Genomic DNA, 13256 nt, shown 5'->3' with positions numbered 1-13256 from the left:
TCGAAATGTCTTTTTCTCCATCCAAAACTATACCAAAAGAAATCATTCATCAGAAAGGCAATACAATGACCAGACGAATATCCCAAAACACACTTATGCGAGAGACAACATCTAACTTAAAATGATATGATTATTTTTTATTACATTTTTAGACAAATTTTAGAAAAACTATTATTATAAAACTATGTACTTTTGCAAGGCAATGCTTATCTTTTGCTTGCGGACACATGCTATTTTTTCCTATTTGCCGTACTGCTTTGTTGGCATCAACAAAAATTATTTGTATTATGCCTCAAATATTTATGTACAATCAGTGTCCTTACTAACAATTCAATTTATTTTAGAAAGAAATATTACCTCATCGACCTGCTGTAAACAAATCTGGAAGATTATATAACGTATCTACAGTACCAGCATTCCGTTTATCCAAAAACATCCCATTGTCTGGTAAAGCCATCGCTAACCGCATAATATGAGCCAAGGCAACCATCTGCAAAAGTAAAATATTTGTTTATTTGTTTTATTAATAACTTAGTCCTATAAAGCAAATAACAGTCAAATATGTTCGGTTAGGTAAATCAAGAACAAAAATGCTAATTCATCCGTGAACATTTGGGGTTAAAGAGCACAGTCACATGTCACCAAATTTTTGTCATCGGTGCCATAAAACGAAATTTTGTTCCGATTATGTCCTTGTTTTCAGTTGATTTTTCTGCATGCTTTTTATAGGTACACATCATTTCAATGCTGTCCAGCATACAAGTTTTGAGCATTTGCATAATAACGTTTATCGCAATTGGATGTTAAAACAAGAGAATAGAAAAACCTAATTTGCTAATTGAGTTATAAAAAAAATAAAAGTAGCTGTACCTATCTAGTATGACATTTAACATAACATTTGGTTGTGGTAAATATATAACGTCGATTTCTGAACTGAAACACTGTAGAAATATTCATCGTCAATTCTGTACTGAACATGATCAACATTGTTTTAAATGAATCAATAGATGTAACACATATCAGAGACAAGGTTGCGCATAAACTAGAGATGACTGTTCCGGCTAATCTTCTGACATTAAGTTCATTATACACCCATCAACATATGCAAGTATATAACAATATCGATACCGTTGATAAATAGCTGGTAGATTTATCAGGTGATTAAAACAAACTTTTATAATCGAATACTATTATATATATAAAGGGTACCGATGATTCACGTTCTACTTTTATTGTAATATATTTCAAAATCTTTTTTGGTAGATCAATGTTTTTCGAAATCGTCCGCAAATTCGAGAAAAAAACGTATGTAAGAGGAGATATTTTTCTGTGCTGACCGGGTCTTCTGTTCTGTACGAGGTTTAATTTTGTACCCCTGACAAATCTTGCATTTTATCTAAATGCAAATCTTAACTTTTTAATTTGACCTATACAAGAAGGCAAATAAAATAACCAATATGCCAGAAGAATAAAAAGAGGTAGCCCTTCAGTTATCTTTTTATCTGCAGTCTTTCCTCAAGTCTATGGTGTTTGGTAAGATTTGTTCAATGTTATGCATAGTGTTTGCATAGTGTTTAAATCGATTAAATACATCATTGGAAAACACGTTTTAAAATTGCAAAATCTCCAAAATTATGAGTAGGACTGGGACACATCAGCTCTGTGAAACATGCGTATTTTTTATTTCTATTAATCATCTTTTTATTCCAATAAGTCAACGAAAATTGATATAAATATAATTTAGATATGCTAAATTGATTCTTGGTGAATTGTAGTATTTATCACCCGACATCTTCGAAATTCATATGGCAAGGTTTTTAACGAAATTGAACATTTGTGTGTTATATATTATCAAGAATTAATTTTGTATGTATAACTTATCTGGCAGCTTATTTTTTCATTTGTTTCTGTGTCCTGCTTTTCAAACATGCAAACGAGGATCTTGCTGGCTTTCAAGTTTATTTTTTTATCATTATTATTTAAATGCTAAAGTGAAAAAGACCGAATATCATTTAACCTTTAACATTCAACTTTGGTTGTGCTACTGAAATGCTTTTTTATTTAATATTTATCGATACCTGCTAAATTTAGAAGTTATCAATCCACTATTATACGAAAAACTGACAAAGAACCTATAAAAACTGTCAATCATTGCACGACAATATCGTTATCAAAATGCACTATCACGATATTTTCCGGAAAATTTGAAATCCGAACATATTTATCAACCTTATGCCACTGCTGGTGGCGATTTATTTCCCCGAGAGTATCACAAGCCCAGTAGTCAGCACTTTTTGTGCTGACATGAATTGTCATTGATATGGTTATATTTATAATTTTACTGTTTACAAATTTTTGAATTTTTTGAAATACTAAAGCTTTTCTACCTCAGGCATAGATTACCTTAGCTGTATTTGGCAAAACTTTTAGGAATTTTGGTTCTCAATGCTCTTCAACTTCGTACTTTATTTGGCCTTTTTAACTTTTTTGGATTCGAGCGTCACCGATGAGTCTTTTGTAGACGAAACGCGCGTCCGGCGTATATATTAAATTTAGTCCTGGTATCTATGATGAGTTTATTTATACTCTAAACATAGAACACAAATAAGTTTGAGGCAAGGCATCACTTATCCATCAATTAAAAAAAAAAAACGAAATGTAAAATTATCCTGTAGGTTTTTCGGAAGATAAATTGTACGCCTTGTATATCTAACACTAAGTTATTTAATAGTATTAGATAAAAGATAATTAAATGAAATTGTCTCTTGTGTGTTTTCTTCTTGACAGCGACAAAACTAAGAATTAGGCAAAATGACAGAAGAAAGTTCTAAGACAGAAGAGTTACCAATAGTGCACTCTAAAGCAATAATTAGTGTAATTGCCATCCTTCTTTTTAAAATGAAAGAATTGATGTTCTGTGATAATCAGTTTATACCTTTTTTTATTTTTTGTGGAATGTATTGGAATAAAATAATCCAAAGGCATTGACATTGACCGAGTCGTCGTAACAGAGAGAAGGAAGATTCTAAAGGGATATTCAAACTCATATGTCGAAGACAATGTCATTCATCAGATCGTTTTGTTTCATACAATGTATGCTACTTGGTGGATGATGTTTTCGGTTATAGGAACTTAGGTCGTTCGTACTTTAACACATACCTTTGAAATGTTAGTATCATATCTTATTTGTTTGTTATCAAATAGTCCGTTTCTATGTATGTTGGTGTATGTTTTTGATGTTGTTCGTTTTTTTCTGTTGTTCCATTGTTTTCCTCTTATAGTTGACATGTTTCCCTCGGTTTTAGTTCTGAACCCGAATTGGATTTTGCTTAATCTATTGATGAATAGTGGTATATTAATGTTGACTTTATTTATATTCGCAGTTGCTAAATTGGAAAAATGTTCCGTTAGCACTGTGCGATCACAACAACATTACGTAATTGGTAAGAATACCTCCATAATTTGGGTATATGGTAGAGGAATTTAATATAATAGTAACATATGATTGTACAGGGTTTTCTCTATAGTTAGTGTTGTTGAAGTATATGAGGGCCTTCAGTTGAACTGAAAACATCGCATTCCCTTATTAAACAGATTATATTATGTGATTTGCGATTTGAAATCACAAAAGTACTGAGCTCCGAGGAAAATTCATATCGGAAAGTCACTTATCAAATGACAAAATCAAAAGCTCAAACACATCAAATAAATGGATAACAACTGTCATATTCATGACTTGGTACAGACATTTTCTGATGTAGAAACCTGTTAGAACCTGGTTTAATAGCTAGCTAAACCTCTCACATGTATGACAGTCGCATCAAAAAATATATGTAAAAAATATTGCTTGTGAATATTTATGATTTGTCATAGAGGAAAAGGGTGTGTTTAGCATCGTTTCTGTGTTGGCAAATAAATGTAGCAAACGTGTTTTTTATCCTATTGATCGTTTAATTCCTATTTGTAACAAAGACCTTATAGTTTTAATCTTTTCGTTAAGAGTATAATTTTTATATCACGTTATTATAGTTAAAAGTGGAGGTCATGATTAATATTTTACAGACAAGCAAGTATATTTCAAAGCACTTTTGGTTTCGGGTTTATAAAGGATGCAATTTGAATGAAAATTTTCTATTATAAAACAGTTGAAACGATATATATAGATATAGGTAGATGTGGTATGAGTGAGAATGAGACAACTGACCATTAAAGTCACAATTTATAAAAGTAAAACATTATAGTTCAAGGTACGGCCTTCAACATGGAGCCTTGGCTCTTACAGAACAGCAAGCTATAAAGGGCCCCAAAATTACAAGTGTAAAACCATTCAAACGGGAAAACCGACGGTCTAATCTATATAAAAAACAGTAGTATAACATAGAAAGACAAACTATAAAATATCTATTGGAATGAACTCCACAAAAAACAAAGTGACACAGATAAATACACAATGAACGAATAAATTTGATCTGTGATACAATGTAAATAAATAAATACATAAATGAAAATAAGGGATGAATTATTAATTTGAAAGTAAAAGTATAAAACTGCTGTGAAATGTTAAACAGTTTTAGAAAAACATCAAATTTGAAAAAAAAAAAAAAAATGTCATATAATACACAGGTAAATGAAATAATTTTGTTGTTAAGTATACTTCTTGTTCTGTCTATATAATCGTCCGTTTAGGAATACCAAGAAATTTCTTGTGTGTAAATAAAACTATTCTAAAGCTTGGTATATGTGGGGTGAATATAAACAATAAAAATATACAATAGGTGCTCGATACAACTTGGTGTTCTTCATAGTTTGAATAATGAAATACTAATAAGCTAACCATAAAAACCACGCTTCAAGCTATAACGGCATAACTCGCGTAATTTTTTTTATTTAAAAAAAAACAGTTTTAAGCTGCATTTTGAGATTTGCTGTAGATTCTAGTTTAGTAAAATCATTCAAGACCCGACAATTAGGGTTACGCAGATTATCTCGCCATGTCAAGCCCTTTTAATGTACAAAAACAAGACAACATTATATATAAAGGGCCAATTTTCCTACTTTGAGTTACCATGCATTTAAATATCATTGTCGGAAATTCTCGTCTGATTCTCGGCGAAAACTACAATCTATATGTCTCGTAGTGAGATTTGTTAGATACACCAAGTCACTCGAAGATATCAATTCAGATATACCTCAATTATATCACAATAATCCGATTCTCATGATAAATTATCTTTAGCAAAGACTGTATAAAAATCACTAAACTCGATTCATGAGAATGATCATTATCCTGGGAAATTTAAAACCATTAAAACAAAGTTGTATTATATCACATTCGAATTAAACCAAAATCTGACATGATCTGGATGCTATTTGAAATACATTAATTGTTTTTATAAATGCGTTAAATATTGTACTCTATATAAAACATGCATACTACACTTGCATAGTTACATCCAAACAAGTATCTAATAATATTGACGCCATACAAACAGCTTTAGGGTAACAAACCAATTTTGACAAAAAAGAAACAAAAAAAAAAAAAGAAAAACAGAAACTCATAAGTCCATATTTTGGTATGTCGATGTGATTTGATTTAAACTTAAATAGTTTCCCCCGAAACAAAAGTCATAGTTATTACTTGTTACATCAAATAAACAGTTAGAATTATTTTATAAAATTGAGAATGGAAATGGGGAAGAATTATTTTAGAATGTTTAAATTCAATTTTCAAGGACTGGTTTAATCAAAACATGGTGCAAAAAGGAAGACCAGCACGTTTCTAGTTTGAAATCATGTCTTCAAATGAGCATCAGGCATTTGAATTTTTAAAAACATATATTTGTACTATTTAAATTATCCTTTATATATATATTCATGCGCTAGTACCAAATCACCCAAATACAATGTTTTCCCATTTTACCAATGTGACGACCAATTCACCGAAGAAATGAGGATTAATAAAGAAAATATGTTTATACAAAAGTACAAACCAAGCCTAAACAGATAAGACGTTACTTTTGTAAGGGTTACGTCCTTAAATGCATTGTTACAGACTTATTATCGTGACGTTACGTTACCGTTAGTTACATTCATCCATGATTATCACAAAGATGTGAAACCGGTTGGAGAACAATGTAGAGAATAAAAGGACTTTAAGAGCATTTTGAAATTTAATTTTATTTAGTCTGAAAATTACACCAAACAGTGTTAGAGTTAGATTTTATACTGACAAATTTTTGTATATAAAAGTCTATAAAAAGGACCAACCAGCAAATTTACTATGTACCGGATCGTCTAGAATAGGCGATACTATGCAGATAAGGAAAAAATTATATCAGTCTAAAAATTTGCACAACGGTACTGATATAAGATGTTATTATACGAAAATGTTGTTATTAAATCGTGTTGACAAATATTTCGGCTCAACAAATGGCCTTCCTCCGTGTCACAAGTTTTAACAATACTGATACATAATGTATAAGGTGTTAAAATAGATCAGTAATAATACAGGTAAGTTTTGGTCTATTGATTTTAATCCAAAATCCAAAATCCTGAATATCATAATATAAACAAAACACTATAATTCAATATACGTGACTGTGTATATTGACAATAAAAATGAGTGAAAAACAAAACTGTTAGTATTTCTTATTGATGCCGTTTGGATGATGTACATTAAAATTTTTAGACTGATATATATATATATATATATATATATATATATATATATATATATATATATATATATATATATATATATATATATATTTAAACGATTTAATTAAAACACAATTTTCAACCTTACATGTTCAGATAGCTCATTATTGAAACTGCAGCGTTTTTTGATAGTACAGATTGAATGATATTGAGGACTTAGTTCATTGACTTTGATTTTCAAAGAATTTTATTTTAAGTTTCAGATTGAAGGTGGTTTTCATACAAAATGTATGCTACAATTACATACATTGTACTTTGCTAGCTTATACCGGAAATTAAATTGAAAAAAAAAGATTTTATTGACGGGATGGTGGTTCTATCAAAGGTTAGACAGTGCTCATAACTGTTTTATGAGTGTCTGACTTTGAAATACCAAACTCCGAGAAGAATTTCGAATTTATCCTGCAGTCAACAGATTGTTGTACATATGACAGGTTCACACATAAAGTTTTGGTATATTATATATACTGGTACAAGTGAAGTCTTCTGTTACCATGCTTCAATGTTGAGAAAAGAGGTAATGTGAATAATTCGTTTTACGTAACAGTTCATTTTGAAATCCTCTTTCGCAGTCCGCGATTCAACAACAATGTCGATTTATTTGAATAATTGAAGACAATTATTTAGATTTAAACAACTAAAGCTTCAAGCGTGAGGTATAAATGGAAGGATAAAAACAATATATGTTTTAATTAACAACATCATCGAAAAATGCGATATTCACATATGCACATTTCTAAGCGATAATCAAATCTAACCTTTTTAATATTATTCAAGAGCTAAAATTGTAATTGACCGAAGTCAACGCATAAAAGTCTACAAATGTTATTGAAAAATAATTAAATGTTAGTTCAACATATTATAATTGTATACGTAATGATACAAGAAATAAAAATAGAGTAATTACACACATTATGCTTTTATAGAAATGACACATTTATGGATGTTCTTTGCTTTTTATTTTTTAAGCAAAGCTGGTGACTATCTTGATGAAATTGAAATAGTGCAATTAACCAAACGATAAACGAAATATCGACATCAGTTTAAAATATTAGTCTGCCTACATACATGATATTTGAAACACACTTATCGTATGATATTAACTGTGTGTGAGGTATTAAGACTATTATATCGTTATATCAAGTTACCTTTCTGTCTTCCTGATCCAAAACATCTTGATATGATCGCAGCGGAGAAGACATGATTACATCTAGACATATGCATATTACTATTATAAAACACAGTAAACACTTAGACCAAAACATATCCTGCAAAATAAAAAAAAAAAATTAAACACTTACAACAAAAATATTGGAACATACAATATTTGAATATAGAAATTTCTAATCAGTTGTATCGCTGTTCCATGTATACGTGTATACGTATATGTTTTCGAGAAGTTTTATTCTTTATAGATTTTTAACATAGTATAAGTCTTCAATTGATTTGGTTCTTGTGCATCCTTGGCGTTCAAATATTTGGCCGTGATATTTCCTTATGAAATTCAGAAATACGGACGCATGAAATTGATGAAGTGCTTTATTCATTTTGTTGTATACTTGAGACCACCGGCTACAGTTTCACAAATATAAAACAAGAATTGAGCTCTTATTAGACACTATCAAGGTATGTATCATTAAAAAAAACAACCAATTTAATGTGTTGTGAGGAGTTTTGATAGTTCTAAATATTGATATCTGCATCGGACTGTGTTTGATAATAATCACTGGAAGCTGAAAGGATATCATAATATTTTCTACCATACATGTATCATGTCTAGATGTAACAATATTGTTTTCTGTAGGTAACAAAATGTTGCTTAAACTATTAGTCTTTTACTTGGGGATATTTATGAAAGAGCCATGCAAATTTTGTTTTTTCTATTTTCTGTATTCTGTACTGTCGTCTTTTACTTTGTGTAAACACCACATTCATTCTATCAAAGATTGTTTAAGAAGTAAATTATCTGTTTATCTGAAAAGGAAAACTGAATTGTGTTTATTTGAATACTCCTTCTAGTATTTTTCACTACATAAGTATAAAAAAAAGTGTTAAACTTACCAGTATGACAGAAGTGGTTGGAGGATCCGATAGTGAAATATTCTGAAATTAGTGAATGCGTTGTTTCAGCTTCAACATATTATCAAGTATACATATTTCACACACATTAGTTTGATATACTAACAGTAACTGTCAATCACATGTTTTTACTATCTAACCTATCATTTCATACACTAAGTGATTAACACATCCTTTTACGTAAACTGTTGATCAACGCAAGGTATGAAATAAGTGATACAATTTCTGCATAAAACTATTCTATTGTAAATACGTATACCAACAAGATAATTATCTTACAACAGTTTTTACTAATTTACCAAACACATAGTTACCGTCCTTTTACTTATGCAAGAAACATCAATGACGTTTTCGATTATTAAAACATTGTTAGTTGCTGTCATTCAAACATTTCAAATAATAATTATTTAAATGAGTTTGTATTGTCATTATAACTCAGCGATCTCAATTACAACTTTGTAACCACTTTGATTTTTTTTCGAATATCACACTAACATATGAATAATTAAAAGAAAGCGTTTTTGTGATATGCAAAAATAATAATTAAGTTTGAAATAATCTCAATTGGTCATTAAATTTTAATCTATACTTGTTTATTATAAAAATCTCGTATAATTTGCTGTCTGAAAATCGTCTGTTTTCACACTTCAATTTATTCAAAATACAATTGATCCTTTAGTTGTTTAAACGTACGTGAAACTAGTAAAGAATTTGTTACGAGTAGCTTTTTATCTAAACTTATTTCAACATCTTCTTTTAGTGTAAACACCCTTAAAAAGAATTTTCAGACAGTCATTTAATTCAAACAATAAAAAATCCAACACAGGCTTATGTTCAGAAAAATCTCTTATACCTCAACAGGTACTTAAAATTTCAATATCTATATTAACCAAACTGAATGTTTGCAAACCCAGGATGTCCGAACAATGATCCTGCAAATCTAGTTAGACAAATAATCGCATAGAGTTCAATACCCAGTAAAACTGCCTATATGTGAAAATCCTGTAAGACAACTAAAGTCACATAGAGTTCGATACCAAGCCAGACTGCCTATATGTGAACGTTTAAAATCAATTATATTATAGTTGATTATTTCCGATAATGTACCATTCGATATTATACTGTAGTAATCGTACTGTTTATTGTCTCATCAAAGAAATTAGTATTGTCTAACTGATAATTTTCAGGTGAAAATTAAGTAGAAATTAGTCCTTCCCCAGAATGATTGCGTACAATTTCACGTGGCAATGACATGTTGACTTTTTAAGTGGCAGCATACTTATCGTGCTTTACTCACATGTCCATTTAAACACTATGCATATAATGAATTGACTTCGTGTATGATGAAAAAAGTGCGTCGGTACTGATATAATTTGTAACATACCTTTCTGAAATTATGTGTTGAAGAATTAAGGAATTATGAAGAACGTTAAATTACAACTTCCTTCTGCAAAATTGACAATCAGATGTAGTATTTTGACTCTAAAACCCTTCTAATTTTAATATAACATCCACTGAAATTTAGTTCTTATAGTTATATAAATATTTAAGAAAGAAGTACCTATACTAAACAGTTATCAAAGGTACCAGGATTATAATTTAGTATACTAAAATACAATAGTTGAAACAAGACCCATGTTTATAAATTTCACTATCATTACTCAACTTACGCACTTGTTCAACTTCGGACTTTATTTGACCTTTTTAACTTTTTGATTGGAGCGTCACTGTTGAGTCATTTGTAGATGAAGCGCGCGTCTGGCACAGATACTGGTATCTATGATGAGTTTATTCATAATTCAGAAATATACAGCTAGGTATCCTTCATTTTTTATATATGAATTGACATTGTTTGGTGCACATATATTTCATCCTTATACTTACATATGGTTGTTGAACTTTCTAATGAGTTGATTTAAATTGATATAATAATTTGCCAGTAATGATGTAAACAGTAAAATCGAAAAAATACTGAACTCCGAGGAAAATCCAAAAAAGGAAAGTTCCTAATCAAATAGCGAAATTAAAAGCTCAAACACATCACACTAATGGATAACCACGATCATACTCCTGACTTAGTACAGGCATTTTCTTATGTAGAAAATGGTGGATCATACTTAGTTGTATAGCTAGCTAAAACTCTCACTTGTATGACAGTCGCATTAAATTCTCAATAACATAGTTATATATGATATGTAGACCATACCCCATATCAATATAAAGTTATCAAACGTAAATGCAACTTATTATAGGATGTCATTAAAAATGACGGTTATGTTAATATAATCTCACAATTTGTGGGCCGTATTTTGGGCACATCCCGTTAACCCAATAACAGGAAGTAACCCCCCTTGTGAGCTCCTTACGTATTTAAGTATTTACACAGGTTCGAGTAAATTACAATATAAAGCCTTGAATACACAAAAATTATAAAGTGTTGTTTTCATTTAAAGCCGAATGGTTGCATATATATAGCTAAACAAGCAGAAATCCTATATTTTTATAATCAGTAAATAGACAGACATGATAACAATAACATAACAGAGATTCAAACAAACAACCAGTTTACAGACACACCAACAGTCGGTTCATTACAATCACATATCATAATTACCAGCTAACAGACAGACATAGTAACAATCAGCTAACAGACAGACATAGTAACAATCAGCTAACAGACAGATATAATAACAATCAGCTAACAGACAGACATAGAAACAATCAGCTAAGAGACAGACATAGTAACAATCAGCTAACAGACAGATATAATAACAATCAGCTAACAGACAGACATAGAAACAATCAGCTAAGAGACAGACATAGAAACAATCAGCTAACAGACAGACATAGTAACAATCAGCTAACAGACAGACATGGTAACAATCAGCTAATAGACAGATATAATAACAACCAGTTATAACATACAGACAATAGTTATCAAAGGTACCAGGATTATAATTTAGTACGCCAGACGCGCGTTTCGTCTACATAAGACTCATCAGTGACGCTCATATCAAAATATTTATAAAGCCAAACAAGTACAAAGTTGAAGAGCATAGAGAATCCAAAATTCCAAAAAGTTGTGCCAAATACGGCTAAGGTAATCTATGCCTGGGATAAGAAAATCCTTAGTTTTTCGAAAAATTCGAAGTTTTGTAAACAGGAAATTTATAAAAATGACAAAACAATAATTAGCTAACACAAAAACACAATAACAGCCATTTAAAAGACAGATGCCACTAACAGACAGTCCTTTAACAATCAGCTAACAGACAGACAAAATAACAACCATCTGACATACAGACATAATAACAATCAGCTAACAGACTTTATAAAAACCAGCTGACAGACACAATATTAATTAGATAACAGACAGAAATAATAACAACGATTTAACAGAAAAACAAAACAACAATCAGATAACAGAAATACAAAGATAACAACAAGCTTACAAACAGACATAACACAACCAACTTACACAGACATACATTATAAAACTCAACTAACATATCAAAGAAATAACACTCAGCAAACAGATCAAAGCAATAACAATCAGTTAACAGATATATTCTATTAATCAGTAAACAGACAGGCCAAAAAACATTCGATAACAACAAGACATACTTACAATCAGCTAACAGACAGAAATAATAGCAATCAGCTAACAGACAAAAATTATCATAACCAGCTAACAGACAGACATTATAACAACCAGAATCAGCTAACAGACAGACATTATAAAAACCAGCAACCAGTCAGACATAACAACTACCTGCTACCATACAGACATTATTAACAATCAGATAACAGACATAAATAATAACAAACACTTAACAGACACAATTGTTTTATTATACCTAACTAACAGCGAAGGCCCTTTGAACACTTATTATATGTTTAGTAACAAACACAAGCTAACGTTTCAAGTCGTTTAAAAATACATTTTCGAGTTTGTGTTCTAGACAATTTCTCGAACGTACAACAAAGGTAGAATCTTTTTGTTATGTATGTATGGCCCAGAAAAGGACCGTTTATAAGAAATATCATCCGCTGCTGCAGTGCTGTCAATACATTCATGGTTAAAGCCTTATTTTCTCGTCTCTCGGTGGGCTCCAAGTGTAACGTGAACGCTTCCATTTTGTTTATTACGTCTGTGACGTAATTTTCATGGGAGGTAACTCGAGTACAAATAAAAAAATTCGAAAGGTTATTCGCCGGTTTAAATTTTAAGGGTTATTTGTCCTTCCTTGCAATTGAATAAAAATTATCTGAATTATTCCATGTCACGTGATAACGTTTATCCAATAGAATTGTTTAATATGAGGCAGGCATGACTTGTAAATAGGGAAAAAGTCTGTATGAATTATTTTCTTTGTAACTTAAATATTTGTTTAAAAAAAAACGGAAATACCGTAACGTTTCCGATTTTGGTTCTGTTGTTAGGGATTTTAGTTGTGACG

At 30.4% G+C, this 13256-nt stretch overlaps 1 long non-coding RNA gene across 1 annotated transcript; it reads right to left on the bottom strand.

Annotated features, from left to right (window-relative positions):
• Nucleotides 1-357: 357 nt before the first annotated feature.
• On the bottom strand, nucleotides 358-8922 carry LOC143062488 (uncharacterized). Its single transcript, XR_012974784.1, has 3 exons — nucleotides 8779-8922; nucleotides 7866-7985; nucleotides 358-490 (listed from the first exon to the last, which is right to left on the bottom strand). It is a non-coding gene; the product is annotated as an uncharacterized LOC143062488 (long non-coding RNA).
• Between the last annotated feature and the right edge of the window lie 4334 nt (nucleotides 8923-13256).

The sequence above is a fragment of the Mytilus galloprovincialis genome, chromosome 2, assembly GCF_965363235.1.
Source record: "Mytilus galloprovincialis chromosome 2, xbMytGall1.hap1.1, whole genome shotgun sequence".
Taxonomy (NCBI): Eukaryota; Metazoa; Mollusca; class Bivalvia; order Mytilida; family Mytilidae; genus Mytilus; species Mytilus galloprovincialis.
Note: the sequence above shows the minus strand (reverse complement) of the source record. Positions and strands in the feature narration are given on the sequence as shown.